Source organism: Anguilla anguilla, chromosome 7, assembly GCF_013347855.1.
Source record: "Anguilla anguilla isolate fAngAng1 chromosome 7, fAngAng1.pri, whole genome shotgun sequence".
NCBI classification, from domain to species: domain Eukaryota; kingdom Metazoa; phylum Chordata; class Actinopteri; order Anguilliformes; family Anguillidae; genus Anguilla; species Anguilla anguilla.
This window is the reverse complement of record NC_049207.1, coordinates 57185362-57201385: the sequence shown is the minus strand read 5'-3', so window position 1 is coordinate 57201385 and position 16024 is coordinate 57185362. Positions and strand designations below refer to the sequence as shown.

Genomic DNA, 16024 nt, shown 5'->3' with positions numbered 1-16024 from the left:
TAATAAGCCAGCATACCTGCAGTTCATAAAACATTCCACATGGTGGCAGCAGAGGACCACTTACAAATGCATTGTTCCCATGCGATGACCGTTTGGCCGTGTAGAGTGTAATAAACCAGCATACCTGCAGTTCATAAAACATTCCACAGGGTGGCAGCAGACGACCACTTATAAATTAATTGTTCCTATGTGATGACCGTTTGGCTGTGTAGAGTGTAATAAGCTATCGTACCTGCAGTTCATAAAACATTCCACAGGGTGGCAGCAGAGGACCACTTATAAATTAATCGTTCCCATATCAAGAACGTACGGCCATGTAGAGCACGGTATGAAATGACACGTCTTTTCTATTGTAAGGAATCCATATTAACACAGCGATCGTCAGCCAAATGGCTGATATAACTACATCGATGGATCGCTACAACTTGTTCCCACTTGTATTGAAAGATAGAAATCTACATTAACAACGTGCTCCACAAACGTTCGACATAGGCCATAGCTAGCGTCGCAGCTAAGCGAAGTGCAATATTTGTAGTTAGCATAGCCGCACAGTCACAAATAATATTGTGGCGATCCTGACAAAGACTAAGCAAGCTAGCTAGGGGGGGGGGGGGGGGTTGCATGAAATGTATATTATTGTTGTAAATAGCCAGCGTCGTAACTAAGCGAAGTGCAATATTTGTAGTTGGGTCATTCTACAGAAACGGTGGCATTCCTGTGTCTCACCTTTAGAGCAAGCAAAATACTTTAAATGGACTTAATGATCACATGTAATATATATTTTTGATAAATATAGACTGTTCTTATAATAGTAAAACATATTAGAGTCATGCAATGAGCAATTCTTGTTTTTTAATCATTTATATAAAATAGCAAGCGCAAGTGTAACCCAGGGTTCCAAGACACATATTGAATAGATAGTGAAACAAAGAAAAATAGTAAATAACTAGTAGCAAGTAAATAAGTAAATTATCATTCAAAATGGAGACAAACGAAAAAGACTTTTAATAAGGAAAAATACACTTCCTTTATGTGCAGAAAGATAAGTTGATAGAAGGATTAGACAACCAATGCGGATAATGATACTTGTTGTACATTTGTTGATTGGTCATGTCAGATGACAAGCCCGCCCTAACTTCCTCTGGTCAAGATGGCTTAAGCGACAGCAGACATGCGAAAATTTCTCTGAACAGATTAAGCTAATTCGAAGTGAATTACTAGTGAATTTAGGATACAATTGCAGATATTTTATTGAGGAGTGACAGTAACTTCAAAAAAGAAACAGATTTATAAAGAAATAACGAAGATTCTATCGCCCTGTGTGACGGCCGCGTGAAAGAAAATTTTCTGCATTCGCCATTAAGATCGTTGAAAACCGAACTTTGTACAACTTTGAACATATTCCTTGGTGAGTCCGCATTCTAAGACTATCTATCTTATTTCACTGCCGTAGTATCAGTTAGCTTGGGTGTCTTCAGAAACGAAAATGTTAAACGTAGTCGTAATAAAAAAAGATCCGAAAATGAAGGTTGCTAAGTAGCTAGCTTCATGTGATTTAAAGGTCTGGTAGTAGCAGCTAGCTAAGTTGGCTAGCTATAGCAACTCGCGGCTAAACCGGCAAATGTGTATAATTGATGTGTGGGGTGTAGGCCGGGCTAACAGCAGGGCTGTTTCCTGCTTTGTGACTGTGGTGGTAGACGAACCAGGCAGTTCGCCACATAGCAAGCTGAAAATATATTGAAGCGGGGACAATGTGATGTAACGTTAGCTAGAAGAAGGGCATTTGAAAATTCTCCGGTTGTGTTCTGAAAGTGTATCTCCTGTGTAATCGCATATCGCAGCCACATCGGCGTACTCTTTGTTAAATGTTATTTAAAACGAATGTATGTTGTGGTACCTTTTATTAGAAAGCTAACGTAACTAGCTAGCTAGCTAGTGCTGCGAGGAAACGTCAGTGGGTGAGTTTGGAAGCACTGCAAGATATGAGTAGTGAATTGAGTGAGCTAATGGTGGCTAATTCTACTTCCAGTTAATCAGAATCTAGATATGCTGACAGAATGAGAACAGATTGACAATTGATATAAGCTTTATCCAAGTTTATTTCACAGAGTAAATGGAAGGTTACAAGTGTTATACAATTTAGATGTTCACAGTGTATACTATGTCTTAATCTGAATGTACAGACTACTGATGAGTCTTTGGCTTTGTGTTGCAAGGCCGGGTTTTTTTGTTGTTGGATTTGAACTGCTGTGCTGGATCCTGGATTCGTCCGCCCTGCTTGCCTTCCCTGGAGAGCTACAGCGGCGCGCGGACTGGCGAGCCACCCATGTGATCGACCTGAAATCTTAAAGAGAAGGAAAGAGTTCAGTTGTGCTTTCTAAGATGGTGGTAGGACAAGAGTTTGAATTCTACAAACTGGAACTCAGCAACAAGTGGTCCAACAACCACACGGACTAAACTGATTTGCACAGATAGTGTTTAAGAAAAGTGTTTTGGTGTTATAGTGTGATAAGTTTCCTTTGCATAGGTACTTTCAGTAGCACTACATAAGGGTCTTGCTTTCAAAATAAAAGTCCTAAAATCTAATTAGTGACAAATCATACTAGAACCAAATAACTAATAATAGGGATTAACTGAAACACATCAAAGAAATACTAAAAGTATGGTTAAGGTATAAAGATAGGAAAAATAGTCAAATTAGTGGAACCAGAGAAAATATAAATACAGACACAAAGTAAAAGGGCTTGGGACCAACTTGTATTTTTTTCCTTTCCCCATTTTGTAGATATGTGTACTGTTGTTGTTTAATGCTTTCTACTTTGTAATAAAAACAAAGGGTACAGAGAACCAAAAAGGGAAAATTTAAATTTAAAAGAAAAAAAATCATTCTCTTACCTTTGAAATATAGATCCTGCTTCCGTGTGCTTCATTCTTCATGTGCAAACCGCCTCTCTCTCGCGAGTCGAATCTCTTGTCTTCTGATCTGGTCCATACTTACCTGATTTTATCCATTCTAGTAACGGTGTTAATATTGAAGCACTTGTTACAGAGGAGAACCCCCTTACACAAGCAATTTGCTTGTCACTCAGACCATGTATCGAAGTTTAGTGCCATATTTTCAGTTAAAATTTTTTATTTTTCTCCAATTTAAATGTCATAAAGTAAACACAAATGTTACATTCATGGAATGGAGAACTTAAAAAGCTGAAATACAAATGAAATTATAAATAATATAACGGTAATAGTGGTCACCCCATATCATGTCATTGGTGTTGCTGCCTCACAACTTTTATTTTGAAAAAAAAAATGAAATGACTTTTATAAGTAATTTTTGGTTCAAGAGGTCATTGGAAGAAGTGTGATCAACATATGCACATGGTGAGTCTGCTGTCTCTCTTCATTTGTTATAAATTTGATGATTTATGTGTTAATTCTACATGAGGCTTTTAAATATGTCATTGGTGTTAGTCATTTCATAGGAAGGGGAATTAGAAATAGATAATAGAAATGGATTAAATTATATATTTGAATGATTTTAATATGATTGAAGACATGTGGTTTGAGGTACTGCGGTGTCCATTTTGTAAAAAACCATTTGTTCGACAAATTGTCATTGGTGTTACCGTCATTGGTGTTACTACTCCTCCTGGTAACACCAATGACAATCAGTAACATCAATGACATTCTTGTGTAAATCAGCTTTTATAAAAGCTTCAACATAAGTATTTAAAGCAAAATAGCACATTGTTTCTTTTTCATAACTTCCTATTATTATTATTTTTGTCAGGTATGGCGAAATTGAGTGCAGCTGAGAAGCAGAGGTTTTATAGACAGCGCAGGGATGCTGACCCTACACGTAGAGCAGAGTATTTAGTGAAAAGGCAACAGGGTTATGCTAATGATATAGCAACAGGAAAAAGACAGAACATAAATGATCTCAGTGAAAGGGCAAAGAGAGGTCAGCGCAAGGCATGGCGAGTCAACCAGGCAAGACACAGGCAACACATGAGAGCAGGAGAGACAGTCTTGACCCCCCCATCATCTCCAGGGAGTTAACCCAGCATCTCAAGGTAGAACTGAAGATATTGGGTCTCATTCACTATTATTGTAAAGTGGTTTGCATGTGCAGGTCATTTTCAATTAGCATAATACACGCTCCAGAAAAGCCCATATAAGGGCTTCTTGCTTAACCAAGATTCAAAATCAAAAGATAAACCAAAATAAACAATTGAATATCTTTGCATATACACCATTAGTGAATGAAACCCATTATGTATATAGGAAATTACAAGCGTATTCAAACAAATCTGGAATTCAGATATCAGAACTAAAATATGTCACAGTACAAGGATTTATTTAAGCATAGTATGCATACTACACAGTAGCTTTGAATAAAAAAAAATAAGCTGCAAGCTGCAATAATGTGGCCAAGCAGCTTATTATCATTATTATTATTATTATTATTATTATTATTATTATTATTATTATTATAATAAAGCTACACTGTGTAGTTTGGGGATTAACTGCCATGATTATGAACTTTGTATATCTATATTAAAGATATTGCTTTAGTAAATACAGTGCTCCCTGACTACATTACATTACATTACAGGCATTTGGCAGACGCTCTTATCCAGAGCGACGTACAACAAAGTGTATGACCATAACCAGGAACAAGTATGACGAAACCCCTAGAGAGAAGTACCGGTCCAAGTACAGGGAACAACCGCATAGTTCAACTTGGACCCTGATGGTTAAATTGATTAACACTAACAACGAGAACGGCAACAACGCAATCTATGGAAAAATAAAAATAAATTAAAATACAAGTAGTCGTTAAGACGGGCGCATCAACTAAGTCACCTATGAAACAGCTGCCTAGTTACAACCCTAAGTATAGTCATTTACAGGGGGGAAGGGAGGGATGGGGAAAGGTGCAGCCTGAAGAGGTGGGTCTTCAGTCGTCGTTTGAAATGGGTCACAGTCTCAGCTGTTCTGACCTCCACAGGGAGGTCATTCCACCATCGTGGGGCCAGAACAGACAGGAGACGTGTTCTGGAAGTGCAGGTGCGAAGAGGGGGAGGTGCTAGGCGTCCTGAGGTAGCAGAACGGAGGGATCTGGCTGGCATGTAGGGTTTGAATATCTTCTATAGGTATGCTGGGGCTGATCCCTTGACTGCCTGGTATGCTAGGACCAATGTTTTCAATTTGATGCCAGCTATAACAGGCAGCCAGTGGAGGGTAGTGAGCAGGGGAGTTACGTGGGAGTGTCTGGGGAGGTTGAAGGCCAGACAAGCCGCAGCATTCTGAATGAGCTGCAGGGGTCTGGTGGCAGATGCCGGTAGTCCAGCCAGAAGAGAGTTGCAGTAGTCCAGGCGGGATAGAACCATTGCTTGGACCAGGAGCTGGGTTGAGTAGGTGGTGAGAAAGGGGCGGATTCTGCGGATGTTGTATAGGAAAAATCTGCATGCCCGGGTTACTGCTGCAATGTTCTTGGAGAGGGACAGCCTGTTGTCCATCATCACTCCAAGATTCTTGGCGCAGGGTGATGATGTCACTACGGTGTCCCCTAAGGAAATGGAAAAGTCGAGGAGGGGAGAGGTTGGAGCAGGAATAAAGATTAGCTCCGTCTTTCCCGGGTTGAGGTTCAGGTGGTGATTGTCCATCCAGCTCTGTATGTCCCTCAGGCAAGCGGAGATGCAGGCAGGGACCTGTGTGTCCCATGGGGAGAAGGAGAGAAAGAGTTGCGTGTCGTCGGCATAGGAATGATAGGACAAGCATGGGCAGATATTACAGGGCCAAGGGATCTGGTGTACATGGAGAAGAGAAGGGGACCAAGGACTGAGCCCTGGGGAATTCCGGTGGTGAGGGGACGGGGTGGTGATACCTTACCCGCCCAGGCAACCTGGAAGGAGCGGTCAGAGAGGTAGGACTCAATCCAGTCAAGGACTGTGCCGCGGATCCCTGTTGCTGCCAGGGAGGACAGGAGGGTAGAGTGCTCCACAGTGTCAAATGCAGCGGAGAGGTCTAGAAGAATCAGGACAGAAGAGAGCGAGGCTGCTCGTGCAGCATGGAGTGACTCACTGACCGAGAGGAGTGCAGTCTCGGTCGAGTGGCCAGGCCTGAAGCCAGACTGCTGGGGATCAAGCAGGTTGTTCTCAGAGAAGAAAGCAGAGAGCTGGTTAGATGCAGCACATTCAAGTGTTTTGGATAGGAAAGGGAGGAGAGATACCGGCCGGTAGTTCTGAATGACTGAAGGATCTAGTGTGGGTTTCTTCAGCAGCGGGGGTGATGTGGGCCTTCTTGAAGGATGAGGGGAAACATCCAGAAGATAGGGATGAGTTCACAAGGGAGGCGACAAAAGGGAGGATGTCTGGTGTGATTGCTTGAAGGAGAGATGAGGGGATAGGGTCGAGGGCGCAGGTGGTAGGGCGGTGGGTGAGCAGAAGCTGGGAGACTTCAGCGTCTGAGAGGAGAGAAAATGTAGAGAAACGGGGCGGAGGACACAGAGGGGGTGAGGGGGCAGAGGACGCAGAGGGGGCAAAGGAGCTGCGGATGTCTGCAATCTTTTCCTCAAAGAATGCTGCAAAGTCATCTGCAGTGAAGGAAGACTGGGGTGGAGGAGGTGGCACGCTGAGGAGAGAAGAGAAAATAGACTTCTCTTCTTTTGTCACTGCCGCTAAGGCAAAATTCTACCAAACCAAAATTCATAACTCCATTTCTAACCCTCGTCAACTCTTCTCTGTCAGGAGAGACTGATAGGCTCAGAGGTCAGATGGGTCCCTGGATTTGTCCCACTTCCTCTCAGCAGCACGGAGGCTGGCCCTGGAGGTGCGTAGGATGTCAGACATCCATGGACTGGGAGGGGATGAACGTGCTGGCCTAGGGACCAAGGGGCATAGGGAGTCGAGTGTTGAGGAGAGAGATGACGTCAGGGTGGAGGATGCAGAGTTAGTGGGGAGCTTGGAAAATGATTGAAGAGGGGGGAGGGAAGCAGTCACTGGGAGCAAGAGAAGAGGCTGATAGGGAGCGGAGGTTACGGCGGACAGTGACAGTGGGGATGGGAGGGGGAGAGGGAGGGTGTGGGGAGAGGGGGAGGGAGAAGGAGATGAAATGATGGTCGGACGTATGCAGGGGGGTAACCGTAAGATTGGAGCTGGAGCAGGTCCTCAGGAAGATCAGGTCTAGGAGGTTGCCTGCCTTGTGGGTTGGAGGAGAGTGTTGTAGGGAGAGGTCAAAGGAGTGAAGTAGTGCTAGGAAGGCAGCAGACTGGGAGGCTTCTAGGTGGATGACTATACCAAGTCATTGGTGTTATAATGTGTCACTGGTGTTACTGCATGTTTGTTTGCTGATTTGATATTAAAGGGGCCGTTTTTGACTTCATAATAATTTTGTGTTTGTTGATTGTTGCTTTATTTATGAGTTGGCATTTTAAGGATAGTATCATTCAATTTTCAGACTGTCCTTCGGTTATTGTTGATATTATAGCAAAAACCTGATGGCGTAAATGAAAACATGTCACACAATACAACTTTACACATACCTGATTGAAATAAATAAATAAATAATAAAACATTTTTCTTTAAATTATTATCAACCTACTATGTCTTTGAGTATATGTGCAGATTGAATAGAGAAATACTATTCTGATAAGCTTTTAATGTTGTTTTTGGTATGAGTAATACCAATGACAAAAAGATGGCACAAGCATTCTTTGAGTCAATGTATAAAAATAATTAAAATACATTAAGCTTTCATTTTTGTGGATTGTTAAAGGCAAGAGGTTAATTAATATTGTACAATAAGTTTTGATTAAGTAAAGTTAAATGCATTTCAAGACATGTTGCAATTCCAAATGCCACCGTTTCTGTAGAATGACCCAGTTAGCATAGCCTCACATTCACAAATAATATTGTGGCGATCCTGACAAAGACTAAGCTAGCTAGCTAGCTAGCTAGCGGGGCTGCAAAGCAATGTGGGGGGGGTTTGCATGAAATGTATATTATTGTTGTAAATAGCCAAACTGTTTGCATGTAGGCCTACATAGCGCTGCTTAACTGTAAATAGCCTGTGGGATTTTGTACAGTAGTCTTGTGAATAATCATGTTCAAACGCACTTATGTATACCCTTATGTATAAACTGCTAAACAGCACACATTCATCAGGCAATACACATTCACACAACGACAGTCATAATCCACAACCGTTTCTTACGGGGACACATTTCTCACTTCCATAATAAAACTCTTTGCAAAAACACATGATATCTCATAAAAAACACGTTCTCAACATTCAAAAATGCCAAGTTACTCAAAACTACTGATATCACAATGACGCCATGTTACAGTACTACAAACAATATAGGCTACCTTGCCTCACACAAATGACATAACATGTATTTCAAAGTATTTACATTTTTTCCTAGTCAATTGGCCCTGTGTTTTGTAATCTTACCGTTTCACAATGTCATGCAAACTTTGTAAACCCTAACCCAGCGCACCTGCACTTCATGAAACATTCCACAGGGTGGCAGCAGAGGACCACTTACAAATGCATTGTTCCCATGCGATGACCGTTTGGCCGTCTAGAGTGCAATAAGCCAGCTTACCTGCAGTTCATAAAACATTCCACAGGGTGGCAGCAGAGGACCACTTATAAATTAATCGTTCCCATATCAAGAACGTACGGCCATGTAGAGCATGGCATGAAATGACACGTATTTTCTATTGTAAGGAATCCATATTAACACAGCGATCGTCAGCCAAATGGCTGATATAACTACATCGATGGATCGCTACAACTTGTTCCCACTTCCATTGAAAGACAGAAATCTACATTAACAACGTGCTCCACAAACGTTCGACATAGGCCATAGCTAGCGTCGCAGCTAAGCGAAGTGCAATATTTGTAGTTAGCATAGCCTCACAGTCACAAATAATATTGTGGCGATCCTGACAAAGACTAAGCAAGCTAGCTAGCTAGCATGTAGGCCTACAGAGCGCTGCTTAACTGTAAATAGCCTGTGGGATTTTGTACAGTAGTCTTGTAAATAATCATGTTCAAACGCACTTATGTATACCCAACTTTAGCATGAATGAGTGTCTCTGTTAGCTTGCTGGCTAGCACCGAAGCACCAAGCCGTTACCCTCAGTTCACCTGCTATTCTGTTGCAGTGAGTCACGTTGTTACAAAACACAGGGCCAAGTGACTTGAAAGAATTCAGCAAATATTGGGTAGCATTGCTTTCAAATACATCTTATGTATACAAACAGTGGCTGTCACAAAGCGTCTAAACGCAACAGAAACGCAGCTGAAATATGTTGTACTCACGGATTTGCCGGCCATCCAACGAGCCTTGATAGAGAAAACAATCAGCAAGCCCGTAGAATTAAAGCTTCCTAGGTCGCAATTTCTGTAGCCTGTTGTCCTGCTCCGTTGTCTGTTATTTCCTGGAGATGCAGTCTTCCTAAGGTTTATAAGCCATTTTCATAGGCTTATCTTCAGGTGGGAATCCTCTTCGCTGTTTTGCTAAGCTACAACCGGAAAACTTGATTGTGGAGAATAGGAGCAGACGCATATGTCCCAGCAGGCTTTGCATATGAGGAAATAACAACAGTGTGAGAGAAATTAGGACGAAATGATCAAATTGCCTAGTTGAAACAATATGTTTTCAGCAGGATGGACATGTAGGTGAAGGTTGACATGATCACGGAGCATAGTGCCAAGTTAATGGAGTAGGCCTAATCTAACCATGAGCGAGCTTTTAATCCTTTTCGAGCGGTATATATAACAGTCGCTATAAGTCTGTAATTGTTAAGTGGAAGGTTAAGTAACAAGAGAGATGTTGTGTTTTTCTCATGTTCAGCACTAGTAGCTATACTTTTGGGTGAAACTTGATTTTAAATGTAATGTTTTAATGGGGAGTTGCACAACGTACAGATAGATAGAGAACAGGGCGAGGTGACATAAATGTAGAAACGTGGCGTTTGCCGATAAGGTTTTGTACGGTAGCCAAGTGAAGAAATGTAGTTAGTAGAAATGGCGGAGTGGTGAACTGGTAACTTTTAAATAAAAGGAATACGTTTGCCGTCATGAAATGCATATAGGTGGCCGTCAGTGAGTTTTGCTAAAGCAAATATAAGCGTAAGAAAACCTTAGTGTAAAAGAGGAAATTATCTGCCTGAGTGCGAGGCGGGATTCAATCCTTCAACCGGAGGTTCACCACACTGTCACTTTCTTAGTGCAGCACCATGACATAGCTATGCAATGCGTCAAATATCATTAGCAAACCTGTCCGTGGTATTAAACAGGGTTCATACACTTTTTCACCAATGATTTTCAATGACTTTTCCATGACTTCTCCACAACCTTTAACTGAATTTCCATGACCAAAACAAATTACTCTCTCAGCGGGACGATTTAAAATTATGTATTGTAACACTAAGTAAAATTAGGTCTGCATCTGAAACATATGGTGCCTCTCTAAAACAAATAAACACCAGACAGACACACTTAGATACATTCTCTCATATTTTAATTCGAATAGTTTAACATTTTTGTCAATGTCTCAAACAGCTAGTACACTCAGTATGTGCCTTGTGAGCTGACGGTGACCCTTCTAACCAATCGTGAGCTTGACATTCTTACCTTTAATGCTGATTTTAAATTGGTTAATATTAGCCTTCAATCACCCCCTTTCGCTGCACTCCACTGTCACGCGACACAGAGAGCTAACGCGTTAACTAATGTTACCTGAAGACAAAAGTTTATGTTCAATTTATTAGCGTTATCGAAAGCTGAAAAGTTGAAGCGAACGATTAGGCTACGGCATTTTTTTTTTTTTTGAAACGTTAACGTAATGTTTTGTGTAGTTGAAACAGCTAATTTCTCCGATGCAGTTTACTGCTATTGAATGTCTCGTGATTTAATTAGCGGTATTAATGTGACGAGAAACGCTTTGTAGTTTGAATGCATAACACGCAATTCCTTGAAGAGTCGACACATTTTAGGCGTGACAGTTTAACTGTTACTTGTAAACCGTACTGTTATATTGTCGTTTATCAATAAAAAATCTATTGCATATATTGTTGGTGCTCCTTACATTTTGGTGGGTGCTCCTTACATTTTGGTGGGTGCTCCTAACTTTTTGACCAGTGCTACCAAGTAAAAAAGTTAATTTCTAGCCCTGATATATTATTGAAGCTGCACTTCCCTGGCATATTGTTGGCACAGTAGGGCCTACGTTTACTAACTGCTACATTAGCAGAAGCGTGCCTGTTGGGCGTGCCTGTAATTAACCTGTGATTAATTAGTAATTATATTTGATGCAACTTTAGCTATATTTCCATTACTTTTCCAAAACTTTTCAAAAAATATAATTTTCCATAACTTTTCCAGGGCCTGGAAATTGCATTTTAAATTTCAATGACTTTTCCAGGTTTTTCATGACCGTACGAACCCCGATTAAAGAACAACACAGGCCGGCCGGTAAGCGCACAAGAGCTCACGTTCAATCCACATTCCTTTGCAATATTGTAGCCGGTTAATAAGTCAACGCAATAAACATATCGTCTGCACGTCTCGCGTTCGCTGGGAAGTATGGCAAACACCTCATAGATACACAATAAATACGGATCTAGACTATGTCTATTATGGATCTATTTCAAAAAACGACCCTACCTTATCTACCGTACCTCAGCAAGATGGCTGGGGGGGGGACTACCCCAGCTGGTTCTGAGCGAGGGGCAGGAATACACTCAAAGTGTATTCCTGCCTCTAACTCACAACCGTGGCCGATTTAGTATCTCCGATTAACCTGTATGCATGTTTTTCGGATTGGGGAAACCTAGGTGGACACGGGGAGAACATGCAAACTCCGCACAGAGCCGAGATTCGATATCACGACCTTCCTACTGTGAGGCGACAGCGCTACCCACTGAGCCACCGTGCCACCGATTACAATGCTTGCTTGGTAAACTATCAAGGATCATCAACGATGACGTGCCCTTAGCCTCATAGCTCCAGGCTAGCTCCCGTAATTAGTACTGTTCGGTTGTTCCCGGTTTAGCAATGGCGACCTTCTACACCCGCTGTCAATAGGAGCTCCCAAATATAAACATCACTCGCCTTCATAGGATTTTCACAACGACAACGACTAAAGACTCAACCGGCAAATTGGAGAAAGGCTATTCATTACATGCCATGTGTATTTTTGCAACTACCAAGGTAAGAAAACAACTCTTAACTGACTCACTAGCTAATGCTAATTAACCTCAAATACTAGCCTCCGTTCTACATGGTCGCTAACATTAACTATCTGTCTAACGTTGGGTAATGCTGTGTGCTTCATCTGCTCTTCATTCTCTACCTACATTGTAACATGCTTTCTTAACCGCCGTTATATATCAGCCTTAGCTGTCCTTCAAGTTTTTGCTTAACTACCTAGTCAAAATTCCCTTCCGATATTGCTTGTGTCGACAGTGCTGCCACGGAAACCACGATAGATTTAGCCAGTCTAGCCACATCTATTCAAAATGTAAACGAGTAAGGCGTTCTTCACGGTCGGGAAAAATTTTATGACAACCTTAGTCTTGTTGTTAGCCACTCTTATGCATAGCACTTACTAGGTAGCTACCTAACGTTATTTTCTACGCCAAAATTATCATGGATGTGTAAGATGTGTTCACCTAAGTAATACAGACATAACGCTAACGAGACTTTTGATTGCATCTCTTATTTTATTTATTCGGTGTCCAATAAAGACACACTGTCAAGGAGGTCGGCGTGAGAGCCTGGCAGTCTGTGTACTTTCCAGTAATGCGCGCATTCACAAGGAGTCTGTTGCACACAGCTACAATTTCACTCAATCAACATGTCATATGCACCATTTTAAAGAAGAATCTTGCCGCCTAGGAGAACCTCGTCAATGTGGTCCAGGGTGTGCCTGTTGCAAGCTTTATATTGTATTGTAGCTGTCTGTCACAGTTATTGCTTTATAAAATGTCTTGATAATCAGAATGATTGTTAACAGCCTGATTGTTGACAGGATGCAGGAGAGATGTGACCCCTGAGATCGCAATTTCCACTATCTCTCTCTCTCTCTCTCTCTCTCTGCAGCAATCCGCCAGGCCATCTCCAGATCTCTTGTGGCACGCTACCAGAAATGTGAGCCGCCCTTACATTTACTCATTTTTTTGTCATTCTGTATCTGTCTGTGTTTTTCATGTTCGCTTATGCCCGTGAGAGCTTCAAAGAGAATATTGCTATTGCTCGGCCTTTAAAATACTTCAATATTTTCATGCTGAAGGTTTACACAACAGGCATGGAATGTTGTCTGATACCTCCTTGGTTTGACAGTCAGGAGGTGGGCTTCCCTGGTTACAGAGTCAGGAGATGGGGCTCCCTGGTTAGAGCTGGTTTGCTGACTTGCTCTGGTCTGTTTCCAGATGTGGATGAAGCCTCTAGGAAGTAGATCTGACATCCTGATCCAGTACCGCGGGACCTTGTTGGTGGCCGACTCCCGCCGCTCCTGGTCCGACGAGTTTGCTGGACCCGGAGCTCGCCCTCGCTACCAAAAGTCTTACTGTTAAAAATGTTGTCTTTGCTTTTATATACAATAAAAATGAAAATGACCTAAATCAGCTTCAGGCTCACTGTTTGTACTGGTCTTTTACTCTGCTTGCTTTTTATTTTCCAACCAGCCTTTTACTAAAGATAGACTTAACATTCCTGATTTAACTTTTCTGTTAGTTTGCTTTATTTTCTCTATGATTGCACCTGCACCTGACGTGTCAGAGATCTGGGCCCATCCTCAGAGCGCACGTTACTTTGGCAGAAAAAAATTATTTTAATCATGCTTCGGACTGCTGTAATGTTCTGTCTTTATGAACCTGCAAAGTGCTTCTCTGCTTTTTTCAGTGGTAATGTGGGGATGATGATGTTGAATTAAGAATGCAGTGATTGCTTGCTACTGATGTTGCAGACCAGTGCTTTTCAAACTCTATCCTGTCCGGTTAGGCACGTTGTTTGCAAAGCTCAAATGCAATACCGCAATTCTAACAAACTGTTCATTTTTATGTCAATATGTGGCTTTTTCTTCATCTACAGCCCTTTCTTGTCAGGATAACGAATCCCTCAGACCAACAAATGCACAATTAAGAAAAATTAACAATCCGTTAAAATTCTCCTACTGCAATTGTGGTTACTCTGTGAGCCAGGAAGTCAAGAGACTTTGCTTTGGCTAAGATAAAATAGACTTTATTAATCCCCAGGTGGGGAAATTTGGGTGTTACAGCAGCAGATAAAAACAACATATCACACATATAGACATAAAAGGCAGTAATGAAGTCAGCTTTTGGGACAGCTGACTGACAGTTCCATAGTCCACCCACAACAGCGAGTTCCTGAGATGTGGACGGGTGGGTAGACCAGGTTAGACATGTTGCGCCTGCGGTAGATGGCCCGTCTGGAGCGAGGCAATGCACACAAGGGAATCAGGGTTAAACACATGACAAACTGACGACCAGACTGCCTACGCCTCCGGCAGCCTCAGTTGGAGTTTAAAAATAGGGGGTGGCAATTACGTAATTGCACTGAGCTCGTTAGGGCAGAATAGCATCAGGTGAATCAAATTTTTGCTATTAGCAAGACAATACAGGGCTATTTAACAGTATCACGTGACTGCATACACTGTTCAACTAAAGCGCAATTATGTTCTCTAACTAACAACTGAGGCAAATTAAAGAGCGATTATCTGAACTAACGCACAACCATGTTCTCTAACTAGCAACAGCTGAGACAAATTAAAGAGCGATTATCTGAACTAACGCACAATTATGTTCTCTAACCAGCAACAGCTGAGACAAATTAACGAGCGATTATCTGAACTAACGCACAACTATGTTCTCTAACTAGCAACAGCTGAGACTATTAAAGAGACTATCTGAAGTAACGCACAACTATGTTCTCTAACTAACAACAGCAGAAACAAATTAAGTAAAGATACGCTTACCCGAAACGCGAAATAATAGCGACGACACAATCAGATGCACAGTTCAGGAAAAGTTAGGAGAAGCGAAGTTTAGAATCTGCAGCATCCATTGTTGAATATTACAAATATTGCTGTTCTCGGTGAAGTATTGCACAGCGTCAGTCAGAGACCCGTGTGCGTACATCAGTATGTGAGTTTACTTCTATTCTAGACTAATGATTCGGATATAAGTTCGCGTTTATATGTTACCTTTATTCATTGTTGTCAGTTACTCTGATTATTATCTTAAACTGAGAGTGTTATTCGCTGATAATTGTGATCCATTGTACTGGTTAGTTTCAGAGCTTCATATTGCTTGTATGTAATATTGGAGTTCACTGTTAATTAAATGTGTGAATGACATACATGTAATATTCCCTTTTTGTATATTAATAGTAATTCTGTTAATGGAGCATTATTATTATAGTACGTTTGTGATTGATGTTATGCCATTGTTTTGTATGTTTATAGAACCACACACGCACACCATCTCTGTGGACAAAGGAAGCAGGTTGTATTCAACTATATTGAAGATACAGAAGTTTTCATGCATTCTTACCGGGTGCCCCATGGAGATTACATTTTTACCCCAGCCATTTAATTCGGCAGGGAAGAATAATTTCCACATCTTGTCCACCTCCACAGTCATCGTGTGCGGTGGCTAAAAAGATGTGTTGGGCTGGCTCTTGATAGGCGGGTATTGTTGTCCCCCCCTCATGACTGCATGGGCTCTCGTTCTCTGTCCTAGTAGCTATGCAGCCACAGCCTATTCCTGGCAGGGCCCCGATTGTAATTGTAATTCCCCAATTCATACCATTGTCACTTTACCCACTGATTGTTTTGTTTTAATTCCCTAATCGCCCCCATCTCTAGGTTAACCCAGACTGGTACATATCGCTTGTATCTGAGCTGGGGGAGACTGGAGCAGGCCCCAAGATGTAGACCCTTCTCAGGCTTGACTCGGGTGGTTGGGCTACCTAGCGGTGTTAACAAAAA

At 41.7% G+C, this 16024-nt stretch overlaps 2 long non-coding RNA genes across 2 annotated transcripts; both read left to right on the top strand.

Annotated features, from left to right (window-relative positions):
• The first annotated feature begins 1306 nt into the window (after positions 1 to 1306).
• On the top strand, positions 1307 to 2762 carry LOC118231423. The gene is made up of 2 exons (XR_004766060.1): positions 1307 to 1408; positions 2217 to 2762. It is a non-coding gene; the product is annotated as an uncharacterized LOC118231423 (long non-coding RNA).
• An 8947-nt stretch (positions 2763 to 11709) lies between these two features.
• Positions 11710 to 13640, top strand: LOC118232325. The gene is made up of 3 exons (XR_004766253.1): positions 11710 to 12225; positions 13117 to 13164; positions 13446 to 13640. It is a non-coding gene; the product is annotated as an uncharacterized LOC118232325 (long non-coding RNA).
• Positions 13641 to 16024: the final 2384 nt, after the last annotated feature.